Here is a 14,013-nt window from a genome sequence, read left to right as displayed (position 1 = left end):
CACGTTATACATCCATACGTTAACTTATATTGCACAATGAGTGACCATTTTTAAAATGTCTCCAAAGGGTGATGTTTAGTCATGGGATAAAGACGTCGTGACATCCATTGTCGAGGTCGAACGACAATGGTCCAGTAACAAGGGAGTCACGATCGCCGTACCTCGCCACCAACACGATCTACACCCACCGAGACAGATCGCTTTCATACAGCATTGTACATGCGGTACGCTAAGATATTTTATTAGTATATAAATATCATCATATTTACATATTAATGTTGCATACATTTGTTTAAGAGTCCGTTTAACATTTCATTGTTCCTAGCGACTCTTGGCTGTAAACATATGCGTGAGTCACTTGTTTTTTTTTCCTATTAGCTATGATCCTATCGTTACTGATAAAGCCTCGAGATGAAATATCTTTGACATAATCGTTACGGCTATCTTAATATGCTTGATGGATTCGTGTTATTCGAAGTTTTACTGAGAATTAACTTCAGCTGACAAGCTCCGTAATACGTTATTATGATTCAAGCTCTTTGAGTTAAGCTGCAGCTGCTGAAGCTGCATAAGCTAATTTAATCACTTCAAAGGAATATTCCGGCTGAAAAGTTGCAAGTTAAAATGGTCTTAAAAGTAATCCCTAGTTTTTGGTCCGAGCTTTTTTATTGAGTTATAAAAAAAAACTATAAATAGAAAATTTTATAGAAACAGTTCAGAAAAAAATCACAATTAACTAAAAAAACACACTCGTACAATATTCCTTATTTATATCGTAAGTGTTAAAGGAAATTGAAATAGAGGAAATTTATTTATCATTATACTATACAACGTGTATATGTATATATATTATCGATTAAATTTCTTTCTCAGTTTATTTGCTGATGATTTAACATAAACTGCGTCATTCTGATAAAAAACACACAATATAATTATGCAACCTTTTATAGATTGTTTGATCGTATAGAATAGTATAAATATTATGGTATTACCGAGAACTGAATGAATCGTTTAAAAAATTATAATACATTTCTTAATATTGAATCGACAGTGTTGCTACGTGTCGATAATCACATATTTCTGTTATGATTTAATGTTTTATATAATTTTACATGACAATATTGATAAAAATACGCTGTGGTTTCCTCAAGGAACGAACTAAAAACAAATGTAACATGTAAAATTTGACAATGTATAGGTTTAATATGTTAAAATTGTTATATTAATGAAAAAATAAATGTACCAGAATAATCAATTCAACGATTTAATCATCTACACACGTGATATCTTTATATGGGACCGTCGTGTAAAAAAAAATTGCTTTTGGAATAACCTTTTAAAGTAAGATTTGAATATAATTTGAGACAAAAATAAAATATCAGTCAGTATCAGTGACTGTGCTTTAAAAAAAATATTTTCACTAGGTTATTGTTATTTTTGCAAAGGAATCTCTTATCTTGATTGATCTCTAAATATTGGATTTTGTTTATAAATCAAGTAGCTAATTGAATTATACAGGTTGATTGTACGAAACATTGATTATAACCCTGTTTTACATATTGAAGTTTTCTATACTGTAATTTGCAGGCCCATTTGAGAAGTTAGGTCGATTGGCTTAGCCGAATTGTAATAACTATAGATTGATAACTTTGAGTGAAGATCTCTTCTTGAATATTTCTTTTGATCAACCTGTATATCACCGATAAGCAACGAGCCCCCGTTCTCTGTGTCACATCATCTCAAGGTGTTTGTTAGCGTCGTACATTGATAAGATAGCTCCATGTTAATACGCATTTTACAGCAATTTAAAACATTTGAACATAATGCTTTATTTTTCCAGAATCACAATTACTATTGCGACGGCAAATATTTTTTATTTAGGTTTAACGTGTTAAGAAGTAATCTTATCGATCAAAGTCTTCATAAATCCCTATTATTAGGATTGATATGACATTAATGTTTTATACACAAAAAATAAAGAGTAAAATTGTTAACGATAATCATATAACGAGTTTTCGCCATTTCCAAGCGGCCGCAAGTCCCAGTGGGTGTCAAAGGCATTTTAGTCGCAGCTTCTTCATTTTACTTTTTTTTTTAGCAAGCAGTCGTAATTATTGGCATTTGTATATATATTCAATAATCATTTGAACCTTGGGAACCTTAGAATACCTTGGGAAGTTTTAATGATGATCAGCTGTTCTACATCACTCAGCAGTTTTTTTTTTCGTTCAAACACAAGGATATATATAAGCTACTTTGAATATCTTTCAGTGTCCACTATCTTTATCAATAACAGTACGATTACAAAATCTTCCCTTATTGACTTGTTGTGGTAATTATTTTTTCTTGGTTTGCCCCACTTAGTCCTATCATATTGTGATACCTTTTTTCGATTCTCCAATAAGTTTTTACTGAACCAGAATTGTTTATTAACCAACATGAAAACAGTCGCTTGTCGGAAACCGCTTCCACGATCCTTAAAATCTACATTGACGACTTGGATCTTTTATTCTCCCTTCGTGCACATTAGAAGTCAAAACAAAGAACAAACATTGTAACGAAATACTTACATGCTAAAGTAATGGAAACTCAGTAACCAGTTCGAGGTGACACTTATTTAGTATGTCCTTATTTATTTTGTATATAAGCCTTAAAAATTTTTGTTACAAAATGAACACCACTTCAAACAAGAATACGCTTCGAAAACGGAACAACCTTCTTTGGGCAGTCAGTGAAGTCCTTGAATTCTCCGCAATGCATTTGCGAGATGAACTCTCAAATGCTGGGTTTAATGCGTATCCTATTAAGACTTATATCCTTTAATTGAAGCCTGCACCAGTGCGATAGAGGTCAGGCAATTGAATGATTGCCAGCGGCGCCACCTGACACCTCTCGAGATGACGTTCCGCAGAACATCCGCTCAATATGCATAACAGGAGATGCAGAATCCTCGGCAGATATGCATCCAATGCGTTTACGTCATGAAACTAATTCGGGAGATTTGGATTCCGATTTGTTTATGTAAATTTAAAGTATACAGCACGTGTGTTACATTAATTATAATATATTAATGTGCCACACTAACGAAAATCCTGTTACAATAAACGCTTAACAACCAATGTTTTAAAGCTTCTTTAGATTATGCTTTAAATAAAACAGCAGTCATTCTTATTTGACAAATTCGATAATGTTCATTATAATTTCTAATCATTGCAATTTCCAAATATCCATACAATAAGGTGACATCATATCATACCCGATAAACATTATCTGGAATCTATAATTGTTTTAATCTAAAAATAATAGTGTTGAATGTCAGTTTTTCATATAATCGTTTAATGAAAGCGTATGTTCATTATCATGGAATATTTTTGATAATTTCCATTATTCTTACGATTTTTTCGGTCCTTTCGTCCGTTTTACTGGTTTGCTCTGTGACGTGTATGTGATTTGTTTATTAAAAATATGTGAGAGAAGATACAGTAATGAAATTCTTCTGTTTAACGCGGTATGTTTTTATCATTCAAATTATTTAAGTAACAGCTATCTTAATAATAATTTTAATTTTTTTACATTTTTATATATAAGTTAGCCATTTTACTTGACATCTCAATTAGTCATCCTTCCAATTTTCCCGGATGTTGTAGAGAATTCATTTTCGTTTCTGATAACCATCGCGGTCTTCTGTGCAAATCTTGTTTTTTAAGATGTTGTTGAACAAAAGAAAATGACGCATTTTCATTGAAAGTCAGATATCTCAGGGAAATTGTCGTAACACACCAGAAAGCACCAAAACGTTTAAATTCCTTATTATTTTTCCATCCTTTAACTTTTTTCATTAGCAGTTTAGAAACTACAACTTATAAACACTTAAACGATAGTAAATACATTTTTTTTTCGTACCTATAATATTCTTTATTAACTCTGTTTCTTTAAAGCGTTTTCGATTAGTTCAGACTTCAGTTAAAAATGTTTTAAGTGTCAATAATACGCGAAACTCATTTATAAAAGAAATTCCAAGTAAACGAGATCATGTAATCTTGAATAAATAAAATAACTGTGATATTTTCCAACTTTTAAAATTAAGTTAGCTCTTCAGTGGAATTTTTCTATATTAGTTAATAAAAAATATATGAAAAATTGTTCCTTCAATAATTCTATGTTGCGGATGTCGATGGGCGACGGTAACTACCCCCATCAGGTGGGCCTTCCGCTCGTTTGCCACCTTCAGCTTTAAAAAAATCTGCTTTCACCTAATATCTTCGTTATTTTGACGATATGTTAGAATATTAGAGCATAGGCCAATTAATAGTCATATAAATAGTCGGTCAGTAAAATTTAAAAACTTTCGCAAATTATTAATAAATGTATCAGTTGGTTTATATTCCACCGAAAATTATATAGACTTCTTAAACTGAAGCTTTGATTTATAAAAAAAAATAACCAAGAGTAGAAATCTAAACATGCAGTGGTATTTAAATGTTTACTATTCGTCAAAATATTAATAACACTAAATATCGCATAGAACATAGGGAAGTCTAAATTGCATGAAAAAATTCTACTTCGTATGCAATACTCCTATTCGTGTTCGTCCTTCGTGGTCGAATACAGATGAGTCATATTGTACGTACGTAATTTATCTAATTTAATTATAGTGAAGCCAAAAGAAAGCAAGTGTTCCTTAATATACGTGGGCTAATGTTTGTACTGAAGAGTATGTGTACAAATGTAACGTTTACGGATATATATAAACTAGCTACCAGCCCCCGCTTCGCACGGGCTCTTTACATAAAATATAAAATAATTTATTTAATTTTGAGAATTATTAAACTTATATTATGATAACTTTCAAATGGTACGCCCGATTTAAATGATTTAAAAAGTAATTTACAGATACTGATGTAGGCTTGAAAACGAAGTAATTTATTTTGATACGACTTAGTACCGTATTTATGTAAATAGCTTTCCAATAAACGCTTTAGGAATGCCAATTTTTAAAAGTTGCAAAATTGATATAGTATGTTATCCTTAAGAGATAGACATATGCCAGCGCGGACTTTTCTGTAGACCTATATAAAATACACAATTCCACCATACATTTTTTTGTTATATCTCAAAGGTTTTTGGCAGCGTTTTCGTTAAAAGCTGACAGACGGCTCATTTTTTCCCGACATCTTCAACAAATATCGTACACACAATTCAATACAAAACCTTAACAAATTATATATTAAAACCTTTCTCAAAAATCACGCTATCGAGTCGTGAAAACCGCTTGACAATTGGGGCAGTAGTTTTTGTGTTTATTGCGAACAGACAGACAGACAGACGCGGCGGGTTACTTTATTATATATTATATTCTTTTCAATTTGTGCTGATTTAAATCGTATAAAAACCTATATCCCACCATTTTTTAAAGAAATACAGGGATAAAGTCAGGAATAGTCATTAAAAAATTTAATATATATTTTATAATGTTTAATTGTGTACACTATTATAAAATTTATTTAAATTCCGATATTATTTATATTGGAATACAGACTCAAACAGTCACTGGATTGTCTATGGTTCAACATATTTTCAAATATAATGAAATATCCACTTAAATTTTAAACAGGATTTTTAATTACAAATCTATACACTTTCGACTGCTCAGCTGTTAGGTATTTTTTTTTAATGTTAACTGGTACATATAGGATCCTAAGTCAACTATGAATTAAATCTGTCAAGAGGTCAACGCACTAGGAAAGGAAAAGACGCAAAAGTTGTTTACCTTGTAGATAGATAGATGAGATAAAAAAATATACTGATAGTGTTGACCTTTATAATATTCTGGTACATTTTGTCAGTAAGTAGTGTAAAAGATTTAACATCCGAAGTGTGCTTCTATTAAGCATTAAGTATTCTATAGTTTACAGAAGTCGCTAGTTAAGTTTTTAATTTATTTACCGATCTATTATTATTATTATTATTCTCTTTCCACACGAGCATAGCTGGGTATATCTCTTATACCGTCGCTCTGAATCCATCAGAGAGAGGTATTATCAGAGTCCCCATTAATAAATACTGTAACCATTACTTTAGTTACTATTGTTAATGTATGTATTGCTGCTTGTTTTTGTATTATTATGTAACCATTTATATTAATATTATTATTATTATTGTGAGTAAAAGTTATAATTCTATAAAAATATTTTTGATTGCAATTCATTTGTATTTTTGTTCATTGAATTTATGGATCTTTATTACAGCAGCAATAAAATTATGAATTCCGTATAACGTGAATTTTAAGAATATCATGAGATCTAAGATTTTCGCGAGTATTAATTTAAATAAAACTAATGATTTTGGAAGTACTACGCGTTTTTTTATTATTTTAAACTACATACCCCCGACGTTTCGGTTACTTTGCAGCAACCGTGATCACGATTATACGACATCAAATAGAGTTCATTCTATGGACTAATAGTAAATGCTCACAAAGTTCTTCACCTGTCAAATCAACTAACTTACTCTAGGGGATGAAGTGACTTATACTTACCTGTTACTTATGCTATATTATTAGTGCTGAGTCTACCTACTAATATTAATTACCTTAGCAGTGTCACGTCACATCACGCCAGCTATCTCGTTACTAAAACTGTTTACAGTGATTGTATGTGATGAAAACGAGTAAACCTATCAAGATAACTATGTTTTCTTAAACAGGTGTCGTTGTTCTCATGAAGTGTAACCTTCAATCATCTGATGTATTTTACCAAAAAATAAGGTGTACGGCGAACTGTATCTGTTTGATAAATGCTTTCCTAGAAGCGACTCATTCTAATGACAAAATAAAATTGGCATAATGTTTTTAAGATTAAGTGCATGTCTATATTAGGTTGTCAAATATCTCCCTCCCGCTTTTTTGCTCTTTATTCAATGCTTCATGAAAAGTGTTACAGCGATCGGATTTAATTCAAATATGCTTCGTTTTGTTCGATAATCTGTTTCCATCTACACGGCAACTTCATAAAACCCCTCTCGTAGAAGCCCCCTTCTTATTTGCGAAGAACTCGGACAGCCACTTTTCACAAGCCTCTTTTGAGTTCAACATTACACCACCAAGGGCGTTCGCCATGGACAGAAACAGGTGGTAATCACATGTCGCTTTGTCCGGACTGTACGATGGATGTTATATATACATATATTTTATCAATTTCTTCGGCCGAGGCTGTGACTATGATTGTAAATAATATATAATTTAATTTCCGTCAATCTCGTCCAAATGCTGACCTAGACGTTGTTGGCTAGTAAATGAAATATAACCACCGTTATTTATGAATATGTTTGATTGGAAGGGATTGCGCTTTAATATTTTAAAGACATATTTACCTAATTCATCTAAACCGATAAATAAAAATATTGAACAGATTATTATTTTGCAGAAAAACCTTCTTTACAGTCAAAAATATTGTAAATTTGATGTCGACATTGTAATGGTATCGTATATGGTTATTTTTGTCACAAATCTCTCAATTCATAGTTCGCTTATGCGTTTTAACATACATAATTATTATAATCTATAAATTTGTTTCAAAATTTGTACTTAAGATTTTAAATCATTAAAATATGATCTTAAAGTTTAACCCATTTTTTTTATTTATTGAAATTGAACCATTGTTAATATTCTCTTTAAAATTTTGTTTTCATATAAAAAAACAGAATTAATAAATATATAAAGAAACTCAATGATGCTTCTAAGATTTTCGGGAGGAATTACTTAATAAAATGATACTATCTCCGGGTTTAACTGGCGCACACTTCGATTTTCAAACATGTTAAAATATTCAACATACAAATCTAAATATGTATAGAGATTAGAGATTGTACAGAACAAACTTTGCAACAATAGAACGGAAAAATCATATATCGATAAGTTGTAAGCTATTCTGAAACTTGAAAGTTTGAAGGGCGAGGAAGGTCGCGCTGATGTGTACAGCCACATCCGACCTTGACTTATAAATAAACAAGTACATAGCAGATGACTCTCATCTGGAACACGTTTAGAAAACATTATCCTGACTCCATTAACGTACTTAATGATCTTATTAATAGACGCAGATCATTACATCTCATGATGTGATAGTTTTTACGAGAAATGTTACGTTCCGTTGCTGAGTCCTAACTGTATAGAATTTTATATAGTTTTTTTGTCTCAATTATCCTATTTTTTTATAAAGTATAAAAAAATAATATCATTCAATTAACATAAGCCATTTCTTCGAACGCGTCGTACAAATTATTTATGAATACAATGGCGTTATGAAGTAATCTCACATTTGGCATAAATGAAGAAATGATAATCTCAAAGAAAAAGTTATCATAATAATATGGAACGGAATATATAATGGAAGTGAGGGCTCTTAGAATGTAATCTACAAGAAGACGACGCTTTTTAATATTCGCCTAGAACAGTCTGAATTTCGAATTCGAATTGACTATGATTTTAAATGTGTGCTTTTACCTCTTGTATATTATCTTCACTTTACACATATTGAATATTAGATGAACCAGTTTAATTGTGGTCAAAAACATAAATCCGTATAATGGACAAGAAAAGAGGTTGAGGTGCATATATATAATATTATATGTCTGTTAAAAAAAATAACACACTAAACAAAATAATAGTTTTAAAAACTTAACGTCTAACGCAACATTGTTGGAAGTCGCGTAAGAAGTTTCACTTCGAAAAATATTAATACTATCATGTGAGAAGATTTATGTATGTAAAACTGTTACCGCTCCGTTTTGACTTCCGATCTACACTTGGGGTAAGCATACTGATTTTAATAGTAACAAAGCATCGGCCTATTTACTAGTCTAGATAAAGTTTGTTCTGGAAATGATTTTAGTTGGCCCTTTGCACAGTTAATGGTTTTTTCACTCTATAATAAATAGTCACAAATGAGAATAATTTGTTTAAAATTATGTCGATTTAAAATGTTGAAGAAATCAATGTCTTATTTTTCAATAGATCATTATTGTTTGATTGTAAAGATTTCAGAACATTTGTTGGCTTTACCATAAGTTTACATGACAAACTTAAAACAGACAGTTGAGTTATTTATGCATTAAAATGAAATCTCGTGGCATGGGTATAGTTTTTTCTTACTCATTTGTATTTATCAACAATACAATTTACACTGTTATAAAGACAATTTTACTATATTACTTGATTGTATAAACCTTATGTATTAAATTCGTGTAGCCTTATCGGATATTTCGTTTAGTCCGCAAATAATTTCTTTTTATATACCTAAATCATGAATCATAATAGACTGTTACGCGATATGGTTGTAGCGACGAAAGATTTAGCTCAGTGTAACTAAATAAATATTACTAAACAAAATTCACACCTGTTACTAACAGTTTACCAATGCTTTGTTATGCTGGGGATATATTTTGAATTTTAATTGACCAGATATATATAGACATTGTTTAAATTAATACATATGTGTAAGCTATAAAACAGAAGTCTCCTGACTTTTAATTACATTTAATATTGCTTACGCTAATTATATATAATTCTATCGGTTTTTTATTTTGTACTTTTTTTCTATATTTTCCTATGATTTAATATGGGTAATTAATTCTTTCAAATATGTTTTTCGCTTTTAACTCTGTATTAAATTATGTCCTCAAATAATATTAATAAAAAAAAATGTGTTGCGCATCTGTTCTTGAGTTTATAAACAAACAAACAAACTATAAGAACATTTATTCTTTACTCAAATACTGTCTCTTCCATTACATAAACTGTATGAACTGTATGAGGAAAAACGCCGAAGGTGGTAAATGTGTTCCAGTAAGTGCCCATTCACTCGTGCCTTGAAGACACTCAAATTGTAAGTGGAAAAAAGAATAGGATTTTTTCCCCCAAATTCTTCGCGTAGTAACTTTAAAAGGCGCCGATGGGTGACGGTTTTAAAATATATTTTTAATAATAAAATTTCTTGTTCACTTCAATAGATTGCAATGATTCTTAAGATTCCTAGTTTTAAACGAGTTATTTGTCTCCGCTTGTATCTCATCTTTACGAGTATTATTATGCGCTATTATAAAAACAGGATAGATTTTTTTATACGTTACAAAAAATAAAATGGAATTGTATGTATGCCCTTATTTATATTTTATATTTCAAGATATGAATGAATTTATATATTTATAAGTGCGGCATTTTCTTACAAAAAATTAAACCTAAATAACAATACACAAAGCTATCTATTGTTGGATTCAAATATTTAAATTAATTGATACATAATTTAAAGAACATAAGTTATTCCCATAATTATTTTTCATATCTTATATAGTATTAATTATGATACATATGTGTCACGCCGTAATAATATATATATATATATATATATATATAACTCCGATAAATCCTTAAGATCTCACACGTGTATATAATGTTGCCACACTGTCCTAACAATATCCAAGATAAAAGAGGCAATAAAAGACATGATGATTCCAGTCAATCGTTTGCGATTTTATTAGAAAAAGATAATACTGGATACATGAGATTTTAATTGATAAAAAAATTAGCACAATACATAACAATTATATAGTTATTATCGTCACTTAATTTACGTGTTCACATCATAATTATGGTGTTGTTAACTAATATATATAAATATATGTAATCATTTTTATATCGCTGCCAATGAATAATGTAAGTTTTTTTTTATCATTAACTTTGATTTTTTTAGATATATAATATGCGAAAAGAGTATCTTCAAAGTTAATATCTACGTAATTATTTAATTATTAATAAAGTTTTCAAAGCTGACGCTCGAATCGCAATGAGATTATTTTGCTGTATTAAATTCCCTCGTGTCGTTTTGTGGTCACGTGTTTTAAATTAAGACTAGTAAGTGTCATACGCTTTGGTTCATCTTATTGAACGTCCATTCAGTTACTGTTATTACTATATAATGAATTTTATATGGATTTATATAAAACTATTTATATATAGGAATTTTAAATCTACTTGAAATTGATATAGTTATGATAATCATAGAAGAAATTTACTTTGTTCAAGATTATATACGTATAGTACTTGTGATAAATATGATTAACTATGTATTATTATTTAAATGAATAAAACTCGCGAAAGTCTTGGATCTCATTATATGTATTTTTAGACAATCTCTACGAAATTTCCATACGTTAGGTCAAAAACTAAAGTTTTAATATAATATTTGATGAATAATTAATGACTACTGAAATGTGTGAGGTAATGTAATGCGGGACGGAAATTATTAAATCTCCAAGTAAGTAGTGAACGGAGCGATAATTAGGTGCAAGCTTTTAGTACAGATATGTATGTACGAAATTTATCAACAACCACACTTAATGGTGCTTTACCAAAATATTTAATTACTGTTTCATTAGCAACTGTATAACTCTCTCGTTATGACACGTTCGAATTACTAAAGGGTCTATCGTTATTATTGTGTGGTTTAAATCAGCTTTGACCTGTATTAAAGGTCTCGATTATATCTATTCGGACACGCCTTCTGTGTGGAAATAATTTTCTCTGATTTCTGTACGCTTGTTTTTTGGCTTCTGATATTATTTTACCAAAAACCATACAAATTTCTTGTACAAAAATAACCGTATGAAATCCATACCTATACTGAAAAAGATTTTGGGGAAAAATTATTAAATTTAAACTATATTAAGAAATTATTATCAGGAAAAAAGAATCATCATCTTTCGAATAAGTTTTAAAAGATTTTTTTTCGTGTGAGATTTTCCTCGTCTATAAAAGAACGTTTTAATGTGGGAAAGGCTTTTTTCACTTGTTTCCTTGTATCATCAATTTTTGAGGAAATGTATTTTCTTGTTACCACTTCAGAAGAATGTATCACAGAGCGTCATGTCAGACAAATTTGGCACATTCCACTCGTATTTTCCTCGTTGTCTACTTGATCCGCTTAAGGAGGGAAACATTTACGTGATAACCGCATTTCATACTAAAGTATTGTCATTTGAGGTCGATATTTGTTTTTGTAATAATTCTTATGTTTCTTTTTTGTCTTTAAAACTTTTGAACGTAACCTTTTACGTCATTATTTATGCATCTCAATGAACAATGTTTATATTAAAAAATAACATTGGAGACTATGACTAAGTCGAATGGTATATTATTTTATTCATATTTCTTATTCGCCCTTGTGAATGTATGTTTACATACCGTGGGCGGACGGATAGCTCAGTTATTGATTTGCATACTGTGCACATTAGCGTTGGTGTGCTCCGATCCCCTGTTTTGATTGTATTGATTGATATTAATATACAAAGTCTCAGAGGAACGCTTTCATGTAATACAATGGAAAATCTAAAGCCAATGTTTAGAATTAAGTCATCTCCGGCTTTGAGTATTAGGAAATCTTTTATCGATAAAATATTGTATTTTTTTACTCTAAGCCCTACTATCTCGGTTGTTGCGAAATGGCTGTTGTAAAGTATGTTATATATGACACCAAGAGGAAAATAACGAGACGGTTAAGATTGACGTGGAGTAACGTACTATGTTGGGGGTATGACGCGTTAGGAGGGTGGGTGTCAGATATATTATCAGTGGTTATCTGTGATGTAGTCGACCGGCCCCACCACCGGCCCGTCAGCTGGTGCCAACAACCAGTTAGTCGTTTTGAAATCGCCGTGATGCTCGCACGCAGCGACCGAGCACGCTCACTCGTACAGTGAAAGTCGCACGCGCAGTTTAAAGCTACGAATTGGTACGACAACATCGTCTAGTTGTTTTGTTTGTCTGTTGCGCCAGTGCATGGGGAAAGGAGGTCGCCGTATGGCCGCAACCCGTAAGATTGGATGTCGCGATTTGTGTTAGCAATGTTATAATTTTTGTACGCACTTGTGTTATATTATTATTAATATTCGTATTTTTGTACGGTTTTTTTATTAAAATTTATTTTTGATTTTGAGTCGATCTACCAGCGTAGAGCATTCTATATTTTCTCTTTAAATTTATGAATTAATAACTGGATTCTGTGGACTGATATGTGCTAATTAATTTTGCTACGAAAGTCTACGGATGTCGTAGATAACAGATAGTTAAACATCATTAATATAAAGCTAGACTGTCGTTAATTTTATGCGTTCATAAGATAATAAAGGTTGACTGAAAAATCTTAAACAAGCCGCAGTGTTGCATAAAAGGTCGCCGCTCTCTGTACAAAAGTCAGAAATTCATTCACAACACACACTATACGACCCTGATACGTTAACATACCATCGTATAGCAGTGTGTACAACTTCGCTTACAATATAACACAAGTTAAACTTCCAATATTAAAAACTACAGACGGTCGGTACGTTCGTGTTATAATTCATAACTATCACAAGAAGGTAGCTGATAAAAAAAAGGTCTGTAAAATTAAATGATAGAATTTTGTTCTATGTATGAAATTTTGTATGTATAAAGTTATTTATTATAGCGTCTTAAATGCTATGAATATTACTAATTTTACTAGAATTTTTTTCATCAATCTTCGCGTAAATAATTATCAGTATTTGTCTTAAATTTTTTATGAACAAAAATTTTGTACAGCACTTTAATTTATAATGATCAAATGATGCTGTTTTCTCGCTATTGATGTTAAGAAATTTTTAATACAGATTTTTCAAAATATTTTTTAAATTAAATTAATTATATCACTGAATATTTTAATAGAAATCAATACGATGTTTGTGTCAAAATAGCAAATACCAACCATCAATCGTAGACAATGGAATAAATTGAATCAGAAGTTATATTGTAATAATAATTATTAAAACGGAATGAGCACAAGAGATTTATGTTTTAAATGAAAAAAGTAAATAATTTTAATATATATGACAGCAATCTGCTGTAGGCGGGTCCCGTTTGTTTGCGTCCCTGGAAATGGTTTCACATTTTGAACAATACGCGTTTTATAAATGCACTTTTTTAATTATATAAAACTAATT

General features: G+C 30.5%; 1 protein-coding gene across 1 annotated transcript in view; it reads left to right on the top strand.

Moving 5' to 3' along the window:
- Nucleotides 1-12,686: 12,686 nt before the first annotated feature.
- Nucleotides 12,687-14,013, top strand: part of LOC116771715 (nuclear receptor coactivator 7) — a 46,457-nt gene continuing 45,130 nt past the window's right edge. The window contains 1 exon segment of the mRNA XM_061526634.1: nucleotides 12,687-12,866. The gene's annotated coding sequence lies outside the window, so the exon portion shown is untranslated.

This window comes from Danaus plexippus (assembly GCF_018135715.1).
Source record: "Danaus plexippus chromosome 3 unlocalized genomic scaffold, MEX_DaPlex mxdp_25, whole genome shotgun sequence".
NCBI lineage: Eukaryota > Metazoa > Arthropoda > Insecta > Lepidoptera > Nymphalidae > Danaus > Danaus plexippus.
This window is presented reverse-complemented; position numbering and strand designations above follow the sequence as displayed.